The 19,179-nt window shown below is 38.8% G+C and overlaps 1 protein-coding gene and 1 long non-coding RNA gene across 17 annotated transcripts in view; both read left to right on the top strand.

Moving 5' to 3' along the window:
• Positions 1 to 19,179, top strand: part of pmfbp1 (polyamine modulated factor 1 binding protein 1) — a 326,759-nt gene that overhangs the window by 55,061 nt on the left and 252,519 nt on the right. The gene's annotated exons all lie outside the window — the stretch shown is intronic.
• On the top strand, positions 2,316 to 8,201 carry LOC147836221 (uncharacterized). The gene is made up of 2 exons (XR_015496495.1): positions 2,316 to 4,672; positions 4,709 to 8,201. It is a non-coding gene; the product is annotated as an uncharacterized LOC147836221 (long non-coding RNA).

Here is a 19,179-nt window from a genome sequence, read left to right as displayed (position 1 = left end):
CAAACAGTAAATATGTGTGTGTTTTATTCAGTGCCAACAATTATCACTTAAAATACTTAAAATGTAAACCTGAAATAGATAGTAAATATCTCTAATAAATAGTTTTTCTCAGTATTTATTTATAAAACACTTTATTTGTATTTAAGCATTGCATTAATTAAACATTACAGTACATTACTATTTTACTTAGTATTTGTTATTAAACATTAAGGGCTATATTTTAACAATCTAAGCGAAAAAATCTATGGCGCAAAAGCATTACGGGCATGTCCGAATCCACTTTTGCTATTTTAAGGATGGAAAAAGACAGTCTGCACCCTGGCGCATGGTCTAACAGGGTTGTGCTTATTCTCTTAATGAGTTATGGGTGTGTTTTGAGCATAACCTGCATTAAACCATTCAGAGTCTCATTTCCCGTTCCCTTTAAGAGACAGTTGCATCGCACCATGGCGCATTTGCTTTTTAAAAGGCGAACTTTGTGGAAGTGGAAAAACTGAACTAGCTAGAAAAACAGGTAGACAGAACATCTGCAGTGAGATTAAAGAAAGAGCCTCCTCCGTTCAGCCTCTTTACTTTCTCTTTACTTTACTTTTACTTTTAACTTAACTTATTTACTTTCGTGGAGTAAGGAAATTATGGTGCACACACTCCACTGAAGACATCCATTAGCCTCTGTATTTAAATTCGTAATTTTGTTTGTTAAGCGTAAAGATTTGTTTCAAAACTATTTCTAGTTTCAGTTTTAATTTCCAGCAAATGAATAAATGAACAATATCAATGAAGTGTGTTCATAAAACTGTGTTATATTCAAACACACATCCTATTCTTATGCCCCATAAGATGATGCAGACGTCTTCAAACCTGACAGATAGACAAATCTAAACTTGTATAAGTTGTACAAATCTAAACAAATATAAATATGCATATAATAAATAATACTGCTAATAATAATAGCATTATACAAAAGCAAACTGTCATAAATAATTAATTTGAAAAAAAGAAAAAAAAACAAGGTGAAGAAGGTAAGGGTGGTGTTTTTTTATATGTAGAAAAATAATAATTTTGTAACATTTTAACTCTTTATTTATTTATTTATTTATTTATTATTTATTTATTTATTTATTTATTTTTTCATATGTAAATATATTTGTGTATTACTGTAAATCATGTGTGTATTAAGCATTGTGTAAGCATTTTGGACCCGCATAGACACATAACTAATGCGTTCTGCGCTGGACTAGCTTATAGTTGGTCACTGTCAAAATAGCAACGTTCCAGTAATGTGCCTTAACACATCTCCATTTTAGTGGACACACCCATGAGTCACACAAAGTGGCGCAAATGGATTTACTATTTAAACAGCTTGATGCAAAACGTGAAAACTGCTGTGTTTATTTAAAAAATAGCAAAAAATTGCGCCATACACATCTTGCACCTTATTTCACCGTGTTTATGATAGGGCTCTAAATGTTTAGTTGCTGAATTTCTTTGAAATCATTGAGTTTTAGTAATCAACTCATTTTTAATGATATTATACTCTCCTTGTAAACCACTAAATGTGATTTTGTCAAAACTGGGATGTCAAGCACATGCTTAAATCCCACACACATGCATAATAATATAGACATCACCAACTATTGACCCATTAAAAAAAGTTTACTGTTTTAAATGCAGCAGATTTTTGTAAACATGTCCTTAGAATGTAACTGACTACTCTGTATGTAGGTACATTTACCATCTTTACATCGTTCTCATGTTAAGACAGTCCTCTATAAAACATTTTTACCACGGCCAATAAGATTCCTTGGTCTTAAAAGCCTATTAGCATATTTTGTGAAATGATTGACAGTTAACCTTCCCTCAAGTTCACAGCGTACAGGAAGTACAGGTGACCTCTGCGGCCTCAGCAACGGCGTATTAATACTAATCTGATAGAATTACAGAGAAGCAATTAATGTGCAAGCTGGCGCCTGGGCAGCAGTTAAAGAGATAAATGTTACTGCACTGCTGGACCTGCAGGACGACTGCAGATTTCCGAGGCAGGAAGTGCCATCCCTGCAGCCTCCCGTCTGGAAATGTGAGAGGCCAGAAGGTGAAAGCGCCAGCGTGTAGGTTGGCTTACGGTGTCCCCGCTTGGTTCTGACTCAAACCTCCACGCTCGGCTCCCTCATTAGCTGTGTCGAGCAGGAGGGAGAGAGAGGACGTTGAAAAGGGCAGTGTTTTAAGGTCACTTAAGAAAAATACAGCCACGGTTATGTGGTGAGAGGAAAGCATTGATCAAACTGCACGCTTTACACTAGTTTTTTTTTTTTTTTCTGCAACTCTTTAGATTATTTTGGGAGTAAAGCCACTCCTCTTCAATACTGGTATTTTTAGTTATGCTGTTCATAATGGCATCTTAACATTAACACAGGTCATGTGTGCTCTATTAATGGTTGGAGGTTGGTGGCAGAATCATTGATCGGCTGTATTTTTGGACAGCAGGATTTAGGTGGATCTGGGCCCTAGATTTAGCAGATGTGGCCCTGATTGTAAAAATATATCCAACCAAAGAGGCCAGTGCAAAAAGATTCAAGGGTTTTTGTTTAACAGTCTTTGACGTTTGTGGGCATTGAGTCTCTTTACACTGCAAAATTGCTTTTCTTAGAGATTTTGTCTTGTTTCTTGTCCAGATATCTAAAAACTCTTCAATTAAAAAACATTTTCTGGACAAGAAAACCACATTGATCTGTTTTCAGAAATATTGTCAAAATGAAGTGAGTTTTTTTCCTTAAAACAAGCACAATATACTCTAAAATATGAGCTTTGCTGCTCATTTAAACTACTTTTATGCACTCAACGCTCACTTTATTAGGCAAAACTGATAGTTAATGCAAATTTCTAATCAGCGAAATCACATGACAGCAACTCAAAGCATTTAGGTGTGTAGACATGGATCTGCTGCAGATCAAACCGAGCATCAGAATTGGGGAAGAAGGGCGATTTAAGTGACTTTGATCGTGGCATGGTTGTTGTTGCCAGACAGGCTGGTCTGAGTATTTCAGAAACTGCTGATCTACTTGGATTTTCACGCACAACCATCTCTAGGGTTTACAGAGAAGGGTCTGAAAAAGAGAAAATATCCAGTGAGTGGCAGTTCTGTGGGAGCAAATGCCTTGTTGATGCCAGAGGTCAGAGGAGAATGGCCAGACTGTTTCGAGCTGATAGAAAGACAACAGTAACTCAAATAACCACTTGTTACAACAGAGGTATGCAGAAGAGCATGTCTGAACACACAACACGTCCAACCTTGAGGCAGATGGGCTACAGCAGCAGAAGACCACACCGTGTGCCACTCCTGTGAGATTAGAACAGGAAACTGAGGCTATAATTCACACAGGCTCACCAAAATTGGACGATTGAAGATTGGAAAAACGTTGCCTGGTCTGATGAGTCTCGATTTCTGCTGCGACATTCGGATGGTCAGAATTTGACGTCAACAACATGAAAGCATGGATCCATCCTGCCTTGGATCAGGCTGGTGCTGGTTGTGTAATAGTGTGGGGGATATTTTCTTGGCACACTTTGGGCCCATTAGTACCAATTGAGCATCATGTCAACACCTGTGCCCGGTGAATGTAAATTGAGTTAAAACAAAAATTCTTAAGGGTTTGTTTGGGGGGGCAACTTAATTGTTTTATGTTCAAACAACTTAAATTTGTAAAAACTATTAAGCTTACTTAATTGATTTGTTTTTGGGACAACATTGTGTTGAACATGTGTTGAACCCAGCATTTTTAAGTGTTATTTCTCAAAACAAGACAATGTTTTTCACTTGTCTAGAAAATGCTTCATGATTTAAAGGGCCATGAAACCCCCTCGTTTCAGCAGGGTGTTTTCACACCTCTACTTTGGAAAAAGTCAGAAAAGTGGGCGTGTCCAGCTCTGTTTAGTGGGAGTGTCTATTTGGGCACGCGCGAGTTTCAGTCAAAATACACACACATGAGAAAGTGATGGTGTTTAACCTACATGGACATCTTTAGTCGAATTATTTGCCAAATTATTAAATGGTGGACTTTAGCTGCAGTTTGGCTCTTTCATTCAGGGAATTCATTCATGCCCCTCGCGACAAACGCGATATTTGATTCGAGGATCTGCTCTAAGCGTGTATTTTTTCATGCAATGTTTGATACCGCACGGCGAATGAGAGAAAAAAAAAAAAAACTCTGCATTTCCCGGAAACTTAGATGCACACGGCAGGTAGCGTCAGAAAGCCGGGTGTGTTATTCCGGTCACAAAATGCGGTGCTATGTTTGCACTCAGTGCAATAGTTAACTTAATTCGATACGAACAAACTGAATAAACAAAGAGCACTGGTCGCTCACTTACCAAATCTGTAGAGACAGGACAATCACCAGCAACTAGAGCCGCGTCTTTATAAAGAGGAGACTAACGTTACAAGCGAATCCGGATTTCAGCGTTTGCAGATGAGAACAGCTCTCAGGTAAACAATGTTCCTCCTTAGACACGTAAGTTATTGTTGTCGAGCGTCGCGTACACTGTAATCCACACGTGAACCAGCTGAGCTCTCACAGAGAGAAAATGAAAACGAAACTTAATGGCAGCAAACTATAAAACAACACTTCACGCTTGTTTTGCCAACACAACGTGGCGTCTCTGTGGCGGTAACACGGTGACGCTAATGAATATTAATGAAGTTGCACAATAGAGCGCGCTGATTGGTTTGACCCAAGCCTTACTCATGCATTAATGCATCACACTGTAAGACGTAATAAGACACACTCTGGCACAGACGTCCAGTCTGCACGCTATTATGTCATGACCGTGACGCAGCTTCAAAAATTCGTTTTTAAACAGGAAGTACGAATTTGCTTGAAATAATGCAAAAACAACCAATTTACACTTTTTAGTGAAATATAGGTGTCCTAATAGTGTTTTTAGCAGTGTGGGACACATATACGACTGTCAACAGCTCAAAAAATGTGTTTTGGTGTTTCGTGACCCTTTAAGAGTTTTTAGATATTTGGACTAGAAACAAGACAAAAACTCCTTAATAAGAAAGGTGTCTTTGTAGTGAAGTTGTCATTTTGATTCTAGCCTTGAAAACAAGACTATTTGTGTGGAGCAATTGTTAGTTTTGTTGTTGTCGTAGTAATTATGTTATCTTGTTCTGTGCTTCTATTAGTTATTGATTAGACAGTTGTTGTAGGCAAAATCACAGTGAAGAATGTAACTCAAGTTTTCGGACACTGCCAGAATTTCAACAGAGGAAAACAATATATTGTCCCTTAATCTGTTGTCGAGACCTAGTCAAACTAATAATAAAAGTCTGTTTTTGGCCTTGGATTGCAGTACTGTGTTCTATAAATTAAGCACTAGTTTATATTTTATGAGCTTAAAATGGAATTGTAATGGGCAAATGAGTCTCGTTTTTCTTTTTTTTTTTTAGAAATTGAGAGTTTAAACTATGCATAAACATTTAGTGTTTATTCATTCATTCGTTTTTCTTCAGCTTAGTCTCTGATTTATCAGAGGTTGCCCCAGCAGAATGAACCGCCAACTATTCTGGCATACGTTTTACGTGGTGGATGTCCTTCCAGCCCCAACCCATTACAGGGAAACATCCATACACACTCATTCGCACACATACACTACGGCCAATTTACTTTATTCAATTCACCTACAGCGCATGTCTTTGGACTGTGGGGGAAACCGGAGCACCCAGAGGAAATCCACATGAACACGGGGAGAACATGCAAACTCCACACAGAAATGCCAACTGGCCCGGCCAGGAGTCGAATGAGAGATCTTCTTGTTGTTGCGGTGGCCACTGTGCCACCTATTCAGTGTTTAAATGAGAATAATTCTTTATACTTTTAGAATAAAAATGAGACTATATATTATTTTTATATCTTATCAAGAGTAAAAACATCACTTTCAATAATGTATTTTAACCCAGAAACAAAATGTGACGTAATTGTTGTCATACATTATCTATGAGGTATATTCATGATTTAATGAATGCGTGAAATTGTAATATTATAATAAATCACTTTGCAGTGTAACTAAACATCAGCAAGGTAAGGACTGTCATATTGAGCAATTAAATTTACAAGCGGTCTGTCTTATTCATCCATCAGACCTAGCAAACAGTTTTTGTCTTATAGACATATAAACGTAGACAGCTTGGCTATAACAGGGCTAAACTTGGGCTGTCAGTGGAGATCTACTAGACATCTAGAATTGCCCAAAACTAGACTAATCATCAGATTAGACAGACGTTATATGTAGTCATTAATTTCTGTTTATTTAATGACAGGTCTAGTTTTTGGCCTATTCGTAGGCGTGTATTAGGTTTTCACTGCAGGGCTCAACAATAAGGACTGCCCGTGAGAGACACTTGGGACAGTAGAAAGGATCATTACTGGCCCGATTGGGACAGTGCTGCCTTGTCACTAACATTTAATTTGTCTGCGACTATTTGTCAATTGCGTGAATTTTAAGTTTGTGCTTTGAAGTCTTTAAACACTACCTTCTCTGTGATGTCTTAAACACCATATTGCTTTCCGGTTCCTCTTATCTGATTAGATGTTTTGGGCACTCAATTTTTTTCCATAACCTGGTAACAACCAGTACAGAGAAGAAACAGCAACATGGCGGCAACATCAAAATATAAGGCTAAAAGAAAATGTCTGTTTCTAATGACTTGAAGGCAGACGTTTACGTAAGTACAACGCGACAAAAAAAATGAAGTGATGTTTTGTACAGTTTGCCGTCAGTTTGACAAGTCAGCCCACCTTTTGTTAAATAATTTTGAACCGCAATAAAATGCTTCCACATTTTCCATACTACTATTTTTGTTTGCATAACACTTTTATTAAGTTTCTTAAGTATTAAATTCTAGATTTAGAATTTATTTTTGACACATTTTTTTAAATATGCGGCTAAAAATAGCTATTAACTTCCCATGTTTTTTTTTTTTGGTGGGGCCAGTGAAAATTTTGGCATGGCAAGTAAAAATCTGAACCACTGGCCCGATTAGACCAGTAGAAAAAATCCATAGTGTTGAACCCTGCACTGACAGCCCAAATTTAGCCTTGTTTTAGTCAAGACGACTATGTTTAGGCTTCTATTAGACATCTTTTAAAAACAAAAAAATGCTTGCTGGGTATATAGACTTGAATCGCTTCAGCTTTCCAATTTGTGAGAGCAGTGCCACTACTAAAACAAGACGTCCTGATGGATACCAGCACATAAACCTCAGCATTCAAACTGCAGCACTACCAAAAACATTTGAATGTACTAACGTAAATATACTGTACATTTAAAATCCATTAAAACTAATAGCTTAAAATGACAACAGCAAGGAAATAAAATGACAAAGAAAACGCTGAGAGTTTTGAGTTCACACTTGACTGATGCAACTTGTTGCATATGTTGTTGTTACTACCACACAACAAGCTGATCGATTCCAACCTCTTTGAAACCAGAAATGTGCAGAATTTTAGATATTAGTCTGTAATGTCTGTTATAACCTCACAGGGAATCTTAAATAGTCTCTTGCTGAGAGATCTGCCAGCTTGCTAGATAAAGAGAACATACTATGACTGCATTTGACAAAGTCTGGTAGCAGACGTATCACTTTTCACCAACCAGTGGTTAACCAGTTTGCCATTATGCTTGTTCAGCCTTAAAGTGATAGGAAATTGATAGCTTGTGTTTTTTTGGCATGCACAACCCACTGATATGATTGCCTAATTATTTGCATGATTTCCAAGAGTTTTTTTTTTATAATATTCATGTAAAACTAATATGATATGACTTGAAATGGGAGCTGTGGTTATAACTTGTGCACTTACTGTATGTTACCTGTCAAAATACACTCCCACTATTAAACAGATTGAAGAATCTGTCTATTTTTGAGTGTGTTTTCTCTTTTAAACAGATAATGAAATATTTTGAAAGTGGTTAGAAAGAAAACAAGAGGATCTATTTGCTCTGATGGAGATAACGTTCGCTTACTGTAAGAGCATGGCGGCAGCTCCCAACAATATTGCTTTAGTGCAGGTCTGCATAATAAAGGGGCTGCTTATGCATATTAATGAGGTTACTTTGCATAATGTCTGCTCCATGTGACATGCACAGCAGAATACAGACACTCTGTCAGTTGTACTTTACTTAGGCGGGGCATGAGATGTTATTTTCATCCGCATTACCACGTACAAAGATCTCCAGTGAAACTTCCCCCTCACCCCATGTTAACTTCACGTGCACCCACAGCCTTGCAATCCTCCCCATTCCGGCACACACGCGTGTTTCTAAAAAACATATGGGAGAGGTGTGTTTGATTCCAAACGAGGTCCTCGTTATCGCCCCCCCACCACCACCTCCTTTCGTTCGTGCTAGCTTTTGGAAGAACTACAGCGACATCTGCATGTATCATGGCTCAAAAGCGCCAGGCTGATACCCGCTGCGAGCGGGCTCTTTCTGCCAGGCTGCCGCCCCCTTTGCCCTACAGCTCTCATTATAGCTTTCATAAACAGGGCTAATTGAGCCGCTCTGCATCCTCTTAGCTTTTGCATATGCTAAGAAGCACCCAAGGGCATTTAGCAGGTGAGACGTGGGCAAGATGGCTAGTTTGCGATTACATAAGCCAGTTTGGCGAAGAACAGGGGTTTATTCTTCCTATACTTTAGTCTTGTGCGCCATGTTAAAATAGTGTTAATTAAAAGTTATTAGTTTGGATCGGTGCTTTATTTTTCCGCATTTATTCATTTGTTAACCTGTTTACAATTTTGCTCTTTATTGCTTTGTATTTTTAGTTTGTATAAAGATTAAGCTAAATTTAAGAATCAAGCTCTCGTTCTTTGCTTAATTGCTTGTGCATCTGTTTGTTTACATTTGTATGTTTGTGTGTGTCAATACGCATATCTTTAAAGAAGCCATTTCATCTACACGTTCTACTGGACGGTGTGCCAGACGTAATGACAGCGAGCACATTTAACCAGAAACAAAGATTCAATTTTGCCAAGTGATTTAATACAGGCAATCAGAGTCTCGGCGAGTTAATTATGCGCATAGTGTGTTTGATGGGTGGTTGGCAGAGGGGGCAGATGTGAGCAAGTGTTGGATTTGTTTCATACAGGGTGAAATCTTGTGACAGAATGCCCCCAGCGATTCCCACGCTTTCATCCCGAGCCCGAGTTGCCAGGCTCCCGATCTCGCCCGGTGCCAACTTCTCAAATCCTCACTTCTGCATCAAACATATTTAATGTTTCATGATGGCAACAAAATACCTTAAATAACATTTGCCGTTTAAAGCATGATTAAATTTACATTTATCATGTGTACAAATATACATTTCCATTCTGTGTAAAAGTGGCGTATTTTGGCCTTCTTTCGTCAAAAAAGTAATTCCGGTGATTACGAACAGATGTATCCGCATTCACCCGGCACATAAACTGTACTCTTGTTCCTTGGAAGACACTCAATTAATCCGCATATGACAGGCTGAGCGAGCCCCTCCTCCTTTTTCTTTTTTTTTTTTTTTTTTTAATTAACGTTGAATTAAAACGAGTTGGCAAGATGCCGGAAAGCAGGCACACAGCTTTGAAGATTGCCATCGCATAATGAGTCGCTCTTTCCTTTTTTTAACACTTTGTGCTCCTCATTTCCCCACTCCCTGTTCTCCGCTGCCAGTGTGCCTTAGCGATTTAATGATATGCAAATGAAATATGCATAAAACCATTCTGCTGTACGATGATTAAGCGCTGAGGACATTAGCAGGTGCCCTGCCATAGGCTCTCTTGTTGTCTCCTTTCCATTTCGCTTCGCCCCGCAAACGCCACCTCTATAACAAAGCTCAACACTAATAACAGCAGAAAACTAACCATTTTAATAATGACGGTAATATCCAATCGGCAGAAATTTAATCCTGTGTAGCGTTTGTCTCGCCCATGTTTTGTAATATCCACATCCAGAGAAAGCAGAGGTCCTTTGGCATTTGAAGGATCTGGCTGCAGTGAGCAGGGAGAGAGGAGAGACATGCTGGGTTTTCCTGGGGAGGACTTGGGAGAGACTAGCATAGTCAAGCATTGCAGTTGCTTTTCTCTGCTTGTTTGCATGTGGTATTATGTGTATGTTGGCTCACAAAGAAGGAAAATATTCTCCCTTTCTTTTCCTTCTGCCTCTCCCTCTCCCCCTCTCCCTCCTTGTTTCTGCCAGGCAGTTTTTTTTTCTTCTTTTTTTGTAATCCATTTGTATAATGAGGACGAGGCGCAATTAACTTCCCCCGTGGAATTAAAATAAAAGACGGATCATCCAAACCTCATTAACTCCAAACGATTATATCCACACGTGTTCCGCGACGACAATTAAAAAAAAAAAACACAAAAAAACAACAAGAATTATGAATTAAATCACTAATCGCATGTGCGGCAAATACTTAATCGATCGTGTTGGCAATGCCCCAAAAGATGCCACCATTGCCCAGCCTATTCTTTCTGGTGGCAGCCTTGGTTCTGTCATCTTGGTGGTTATGCCAAGGCAGTGTAGGAAGCACAAAGATCTTATAATCCCTCCCTTTGGATGACTTCTTCAATTATTCATATTCCACAACCGTGCCCCTTTGTCCAACAAAATCGAGAGGCATGAGAACTGCAAGTAAAAGTTTGGAGTATCCGCTCGTAATTAGCGCACGCTGATGAGTCTCCTTCCCCCGCGCTAATTGCCGCTTTAATTTTCGCTGTGCATTTTAATCAGCGAAAACGAACTTAGGCAAATCATCCGTTATCGCCGGTTGCACCGCCGCCCGTAGTTGGCTGTGTGCCCGATGCCCATCGCCTTCGCAGAACCGGGGCAATGTTCCTCCTCCGAACCTTGCTGGTAGCAGCTCCAAAAACGGGCTAGCACTTCTGTGGTCGAATATATATCTAAAACATAAACAAAACCAACGGGAGGAGTTTGCCAGCTGCTTGATTGGGTGGCAAAGAGGGGGCATGCAAAAAAGTGGGGGGTGCTGAAAACGTTCCCACAGCCCCCCTTGCCCCATTTGGCAGAGTTGCAGGCAGGCTGGTCTGGAGGTTACCGCCTTCCCAAAGTGTCTGCTGGTGTGATTCTGTGCCCCCTCCATCAGGTTCCTGCTTGGCTGTTGTGGGTGGCACCCCCCTTGTCTCTTGTCTCCCATACGGGTTGATGGCGTAAAGAATCTACAGTCTTAGCCATTCATCTCCCTGGTGATTGCTGTGAATGTAGATAAATCGCACACGCTTGCCTCCTCCTTCCTTGCCTGGCATAGCCTGGCTTGCTGCTGAAGTGGAATTTCATACATCTTGTATTTCTTCTGTTTAATTTTTTTTTCCAAGTCACACCTGAAAAACTCCATCATGCCGGCGGAGAAAAAAGTTTTTCATCATCGAAACAATTTAAAACGATTAGTGCGTCATTAAGAGAAAATGCATAAATTAAACCCCATCTGGTTAGTTGATTATAATTGTATGTGCCGGCTCATTAGTATGCATCCTCAGTTTTGCTGATTCTCGTTCTTGCTCTTTTTTTGGGGTGTAGCTTTTGTAAACAGCTGCTGTTTTGCCGTTGGCACCGTCCCCCAGGTCTTCTCATGTTAAAAGGCGGATTGTAAACATCTGATGCCGCAATGCCCGTTGTTTGACAATCTCCACTGCAATGGTTGGCTGGCAGTTGACAAGAAATGGTGGTTCATATACAGCAAAATTAAGTATTAATGGGGAGCGGGGCTGGCACAAAAGTACAGACACCTCCCCTTTCGATATAACAGCTTGCTGATTTAGTTTTGTTTTGTCTTGTTTTTTTTTTATGCGCCAATTTATTTTCATTTACAGCTGCCTTATTGAATCCGCCGCGCTAATTAGCTGCTCAATTTTTTTCGGATTAATTAGTCAACAAAAGCACCACGGTTGTCTTTGTTTGTTCTTGATTCCAGTTGCCAACCGAGCCGCATCGGGCACGTACATGTTTACCTTCTCCATCTTTCCTTAGCAGATGCCACTGCAACGATCCTGGCATCCCGTTCAACAAAAAACGCCTTGGCGTCTCCAGAAAATGTATCGCCGCGGCTCGGTAAGTGTGCCACATGTATCCACCTGGCGTCTGCAGCGTGGTTGCCAGAAAGGAAGTTGGCATGGCATCTGCTGTCTGGCTGGCAGACTGCCTGCTTGGCACCGGGAGATGCTCTGTACAAGAAAAGAGCGAGGAAGAGAGAGGGAGGTGCTTTCTCTTGTCCCGCCTCCAATGCCACTGGGTGGACAGCGCCACCATTGCCATTTCTTAAATAAAAGTCACACTGTACGTTTACATTCCCACGGGTAGTGTAGTTTTACTCAATTGACTATGCCGTCTATTGCAATGGCATGCAACGACTTTACATTCTTTGTGTTGTTACTTCCACTCCAATGCTAGTCAGGCGATATCGACGTCTTCCCATCCCTAAATTCCGCTATGAACATCACCGATATTCCATAATCACAAGCAGCAGATGGTATTCCTCTTATTTTCCTGTTTGAGTTCGGTTTAGCCTTGCACCCAAAAAACCTCCTTATGATCAACATTTGTTGTACGCACATTGCGTAAAAAAAACGAACATCAACAAAAAACGTCCGTTCTCCTTTGGCAAAATGAACCGAATGGCATGGGTCTTCATGTTTTGTTTTTTTTTCTTGTCTCTATCCCCCCGACGCCGAGCACCAGTCCGCCTTGGCGCTGCCACTGAGTGGATGGCACCATGCCAGCTTTTCACGAATCCGCATTCGCAGCTTGTTTCTTGCACTCGCCCATCCCCTATCCACTTCTCGTCTTTTCGCACCCTCCCCTCTATTGCTTTCAGCTCTGCCAGCACATCCCCCTGCCACCCCCCCAACTTCGTTCCATAAGCCTGACATTAATTAACATGCGGGTTAATTGATTCTAGGAGCTGATGAATTGCTCGTAACATCTGGTCGCCCGCTGCCCGCCCCACAGCATCCGTACCCTGGCATCACCCGCCCCGCTTGCCTGCCTTGCCCTTCTCTCCATGGAGGTGCTCAAAACCCTGCAGCCCAGCATCTGAGGTGAGCAGTTCCCCAGCTCCTCTGTACACTAGTCAGGAGGCTGCTTATTGGACTATAGCTGATCGCAGTTGACGTTTGCCATCTGATCCCTACGCAGAATGTTGCCTGGCATTTCGTTATAAATAATCAAAGTGCTCCTTTTAACCACCTCCCTCCTTTTTTCCCCTCTCAATCACCATTCGATACTGTTTTCCAGATGCATTCAAATATTCCCTATACGCCTGTGAACGGTGGGCAGGGGGTTATCATCTTTTCAGATTCAAGGTATGTTCTAATCAACAACACTGGACAACGATACTATTTATTTTGAACGCCGTTCTGAACTTCTCCATCTAATTATCTTTCGTCTTACGTGAGCTCCACTAAAAGCGCCTCTGTAATTTACCGCTAAATTAGCAGCGGCAGTCATATTTGATTAAGCAATTATCAGAAGTGTAATTACCAAATATTATCGCACAACTTGCATTTCTGCTCTTTTTTTTGGTGTACGTGATTTTCTGTTTGTAGCTGACGAGGCTAAAACATACAGCAAGGCTGTTTTGAATTATTTACACATGTGCTTTCCCCTTATTACCACCCATCTCGATACCCCTCTGTAATTAATTAGTCTACAGCATTATACTTGGAGGCGCAATCCCAAGATGTATACGCTCGTGTTAATGAATCACGTCAACGTAATTTCGCACACAATACTTATTAGTCTTTTCAGCTACACCATTTAGTCAAGTTTTGAATTGTCTTACACTATCAGCAATCCCTGGCAAGCATTGCCCTGTTTTTCTGCAAAGCAGCATGTGTGTTTTCAGGCACTGGCACACGGCTCCAGCAAGGCTCAATGAGACGTCCTTCCCAGTTTTATTTTTTGTCTTTTGCTTTTTTCATTATTAAATAAAAAGGAGCACAGGGCTTCGGAGGCAACAAGAGGAATCCATTATGCAAATCGCTTGTTATTTGCATAATGTCTTATGCCAGGAATATGCAAATGAAGCATATAATTTATGAGTGCCTGCATCTGTCTCAGAGTGTTACCATAAGTTACAAAAAGAACATGTTTTTTTATTTCACACTTCCTCTCTGTTCTTCTTCCCAAACTGGCAAGGACGACAAACACCGTACCCATGCAAAAAAAAAAAAAAAAAACAGGCACCAAGTGCGGTTCTCCACTTGAGTGAGAAAACTTGGCAGCTGGTGGCTGGGAGACGGGGAGGGGACATGGCAGAAAATGGGAAAACTGGCACAATAAATTGCTTTTCAAAAGGGAGGTAGCAGAAGGCTCTTTCCTAAAAACAATTGAACATGTTAGCGCGACACAAAAGAAAGGCAAATGCAAATGTCAACAAGCCTCATTTAGGGGAAGTTGGAAGTTCCCTGCTGTCCCCCCCCTCCTACACTACTGGGTGCCGTCCTGCCCACTTGGCTGGGCGTGTGCCCCTCTGAGGAGCTGCCAGCTTTGCCTCTTCCCCCCACAGGATTGTCTGCGGAGTCATTCGTGATGTTGGCTGCGTAGTGCAGCTTCGCTAGAGAGAGCGAGAGAGAGAGGGACGCTTCACGAGGAAATGTAAATGCATGAGTACGTAAGTATGTGAGAGCACGGGCTCCTCCATCACCCAGGAATGCCAATGCCATCTTGGCCAGCACAGCGACGCTGAGAGTGGGACCACCGATGCCGCCGTTGCATTGCTTTCGGCGATCTTCCTAATTCCACCCAGTCTTACCTTTTCTGCCTTGCTTCTCGCAATCAACGGCCTGCTTTGCATACTTGATCTCTCCTTAATGTGCGGGAGGGAGGGAGGGAGTATTGTTGGAGTATCTTTTTTTTCCCTTTTGAGCTGAATGGAGAATTGATAATCGCTTTTCACGGGTAGTTCATCCTAAGGCCTCCTCTCAAACTTTGGACTTCGAACTGGGGATTCTTCGGATTTCGCTCCAACGTTTTTCGGGAACTATTTCCTTTGGATTGGGAGGAAGTTGGCATGACGTTGTGCTACTTACTCGGATTACCTTCAGGATGTCCATTCTGTAATATTTCTACAGAATTATGCCATGCACTCAGGTCCAATGTAGAGTGACTGCTAAGACTGATCCTGCATAGGTTGTGGTTTTCAGAGATCTAGTAACTGCTCGTACCAGTGCATGGGCATCTGGATGGGTATGAGAGGTTTCTCTGTGACTGGGTGTAAGGAGCTGGAGATTCAGACTGGCTTCGCCGCTTTGTCTCGGCAGGTCTTCTGCTCTAAGATTGTTAATTAAAGCGCTGAGATCATTATCCACGTTCATTTCATTTGCCTGAAATTTCTTTTGCTCTAAGATACGAGTTCGTTTGGATTGCGAATAATGACGTGATGTAATTGGAAACGCTCTGTAATTTTTTTTTTCTCTTTACATTGCCGTTAAGCCTTCCTTTTAATTATGCATAGAAGATGTTTCATTATTCGCTTGCATACTGATGAGGGTCATAGAGATTTTTTTTTTCGCTGCGTTTCTTGAATTAATGGATTAGGAGATGTTTCTTTTACCTTCGTTTTTTTAATTTTATTTTTTTATTAAACCATTTGATTAAAAAAAAGTTATAATTAAATGACCGTAAAACATTTCTAAACTGTAAAGTGAGGTTTTTACATAACAATAGTATTGTAACTCCCTATGGTCATTTTTAATTGTCTTACTTCTAGTCACATGATGCCTCTGTATCCTTATGTATCATCACTTACTAGTCCTTTATTTATTAAACCAAAGAATATCGCGTTTTAATGCAGTATAAGGAGATTAAAGCATTTAAATACCTCATATGAGATTTGTTATTTTTCCTTCAAAAAATAAACACAGATGTTTCAATCGTTCAATTTAAAGACAACTAGTATTACTACATTTGCTGGGTCATTTACGCATGTCATGAGTCAGCAGTTCATAAGTGGACACTAAACTCTCCCCCTAAGATGGAAACCAAAAGACGAGACAATGGAATTTAAGCCACATGAAGCTAAATAAAATATCGTCCGGCAATAGTTGTATCATTTGCTTATGATATTCTTAACTGGGAAATAATTTAACACTGCAGTCCTGTATTTATGAAATTAGCAAATGTAAAGTGTTTCCAAAATGTTTTACTAAATCGATTGCATTTTATTTTATAAATATTATTTATTTTGTGTACTGTTTTTATTTTTATTTTTAAAGTAAATAAAATATTAATTCACAATTTTTACAATAGGCTATATTACTATTATTATTATTATTATTATTATTATTATTATTCATAATAATAATAATAATAGTAGTAATAACAAAACATTTCTTTTTCCTTTTTGGAGTAACTTATTTACAATGATGTGCAACATTGCAACCAATATAAATGAATACAATACACTCACAAATACAGCAAAAAATCACATGTGTTTCTGATATGATCGCTATAATTAAAAATGCTGCATAATTATTCAGTGATTACTGTTCGTTTTAATTTTTTGTAACTTCGCCGTTAAGCCATCATTTTTAATTATGCAAAAGAAGACAGTTCATTATGTGCTTGCATACTAATGAAGCCATTCAGTAGCAGAAAGATTAGCGTGACGACCGCACTGAAACACTTTCGATCATGTTTAGAAAAATAAATAAATAAATATAGAAAATAATAGTTTTTTTTTGTAATAATTGTCTTTGATTATCATGACGACAAATTCAATTTTAAGAGCTGATTTTAATGTCTGCTTCTTTACACACTTTCATATCCATTCTTCTTTCAACGGAGCAGTCGAGTGTGTACTCTTTATGTATAAGATGCTAATCTTTTCTTCTGTGTTTAGCATGTGTACTTGAGGTCTCTGATCAGCGGACACTGACGAAGAAGATATTAGTAAGACGAGAGGAGCACATGGCAGTGCCACTCCATTTAATTGTGCTTTGTGCAGCTCATTTCAAGTAATTAATTTAAATCTCACGTAATTATGTTGACCACAGTAAACTGGGTATCATATTTACAGGCCCGCTTATTGATTGGGCTGGTTATTTATTATTATTTTTTCATCAATTTCTATATCCTTCAGGTATAAATACTGCATTTTATTGACATTTTAAGCATTTCTTTTTTGATGGATTAGCTTGTCGGATAGTGATCATAATCACTTTCTTGAGATACTAAAAATATTCCTACCATTTTGGCAAATTGCTTACATACTATTTTACTATTTTAAGTGTTTATTTATAAAAGTGCATTTAAACTGTACGCTTTATTTTGCAGTTTTATATATACAGTTGAAGTCAAAATGATTAGCCCCCTTGTTTATTTTTTTCCTCACTTTCTGTTTAACAGGGAGGACATTTTTTTCAACACATTTCTAAACATAATAGTTTTAATAACTCATCTCTAATACTGATAATACAGATCGGGGAAAAAAATAGCTTGAAGGGGATAATAATTTTAACCTTAAAATTTTTTGTAAAAAATGAAAAACTGCTTATATTTTAGTCGAAATAAAACAAATAAGACTTTCTCCAGAATAAAAAAAAATATTATCAAACATACTGTGAAAATTTCCTTGCTCTGTTAAACATCATTTGGAAATTAAAAAAGAAGAAAAAAACAAAACAAAAGGGGGCTCTTAATTCTGACTTCAACTGTAATGTTGAGATTAGCATTTTAAGTTTAAAAGGAAATATGAAAAGATACTTATTTTTTAAAATACAAATTTATTATCAAAATCCAAAACCAAACAAAAAGTGCTCAGGGGTAGCTTAAAAGATGTGTTGGTGGAAATTTTGGATTCTGTGAAAACTTGAAGCCTTTTGGCAAATAACAATCTGGCCAGTACATTCAGCTTTCCTCAGTCAGAATTTGTCCATTTGAGTCCATTTGAGAAAAAATTCTGAAGTAAAAATAATTCAACAGGAGATCTTAAAGCTTTTTATTTATTTATTTTCTTGATTAGTTAGTTTTTTTCCATTTATGATAGCATAAAAGTAAAAAATGGGATAAATGAGCTCATATGGGGGACCAATTCTGGACCTTGTAAGTGGGGGGTGGGTCTTTCGAACCAACCGACCCCTCTATTTTTGTTGTTTTTTTTTTACTATTTAACAGATTTGTGTGTTTATAAGGCACAATATAACAGCGTAATTCAAAACCAATGCATCGTTTGTTCATTTTTAACAGCAGTGAAAATATTATCGTTTAATCAGCAGTGAAAAGTGCAGTCTTGGCCCTGCAGTTGCCAATGCAGTGCAACCAACTCCATTACTGTGGTTTGTGATTTTTGAACAAAATAAACGGAAGTATACAAACACAATAGGAGATCAATATAAAAGAAGGAAAATACAAGTTAACTGCGTTCTTACAGCGAAAAAAATAAGAAAACAAACAAAGGAAGGGGTAAGTGACAATAAATAACAATAGTATACTGTGAAGAAAGTATTTCACAGCATGTTCAAACTACTTCTCAATTATTGAGATTTTTGGGGGCAACTTAATTTTTTTATGTTCAATAGACTTAAATTTGTTGAGTTAATTTAATCGATTTGTGTTGAAACAACATGAATGAATTAAGGGAACCCTGCATTGTTTACATTGTAAAAGTGTACGTAAATGAATAAATGAATTAAGAGTGTTTCAGGCAAGCTTTCTAAATCTACTCTGAGGCAATGCAGGTAGACAACAGTTCTTTATATAGTACTCTGGTTTGTAATTTGTTTCGTGTAAATGAAATGAGAAGGTGAATAAATTAAGGTAAGAGGTATCATTTAATTTTATGTGAGTTATTTGTTAGTTTGTTTTATTTCGATTTAGAATTTTTCATAGAAAATTTACATTTTATTTCAGCTTAAAATGATTATTAACACTGTTGAAATTCACAAGTACAAAGAATAGACAGGGATTAATGTTCACTTTGGTATCAACCCAATCAGATTCATTTCTTAGCAATAAAGAGATATTTAAAGGGATAGTTCACCCAAAAATGAACATTACCTTATCATTTATTTTTCCTCATGTGGTTTTAATCGTTGATCAGTGTCTTTCTTCTGTTGAACACAAAAGAAGATGTTTTGAAGAATGCTGGTTGTTGAATTCATTGACTTCCATCCTATTTTTCTTTCTATAGAAGTC

This window comes from Danio rerio, chromosome 7 (assembly GCF_052040795.2).
Source record: "Danio rerio strain M-AB ecotype USA chromosome 7, GRCz13ab, whole genome shotgun sequence".
In the NCBI taxonomy this organism is placed as follows: Eukaryota; Metazoa; Chordata; class Actinopteri; order Cypriniformes; family Danionidae; genus Danio; species Danio rerio.
This window is presented reverse-complemented; position numbering and strand designations above follow the sequence as displayed.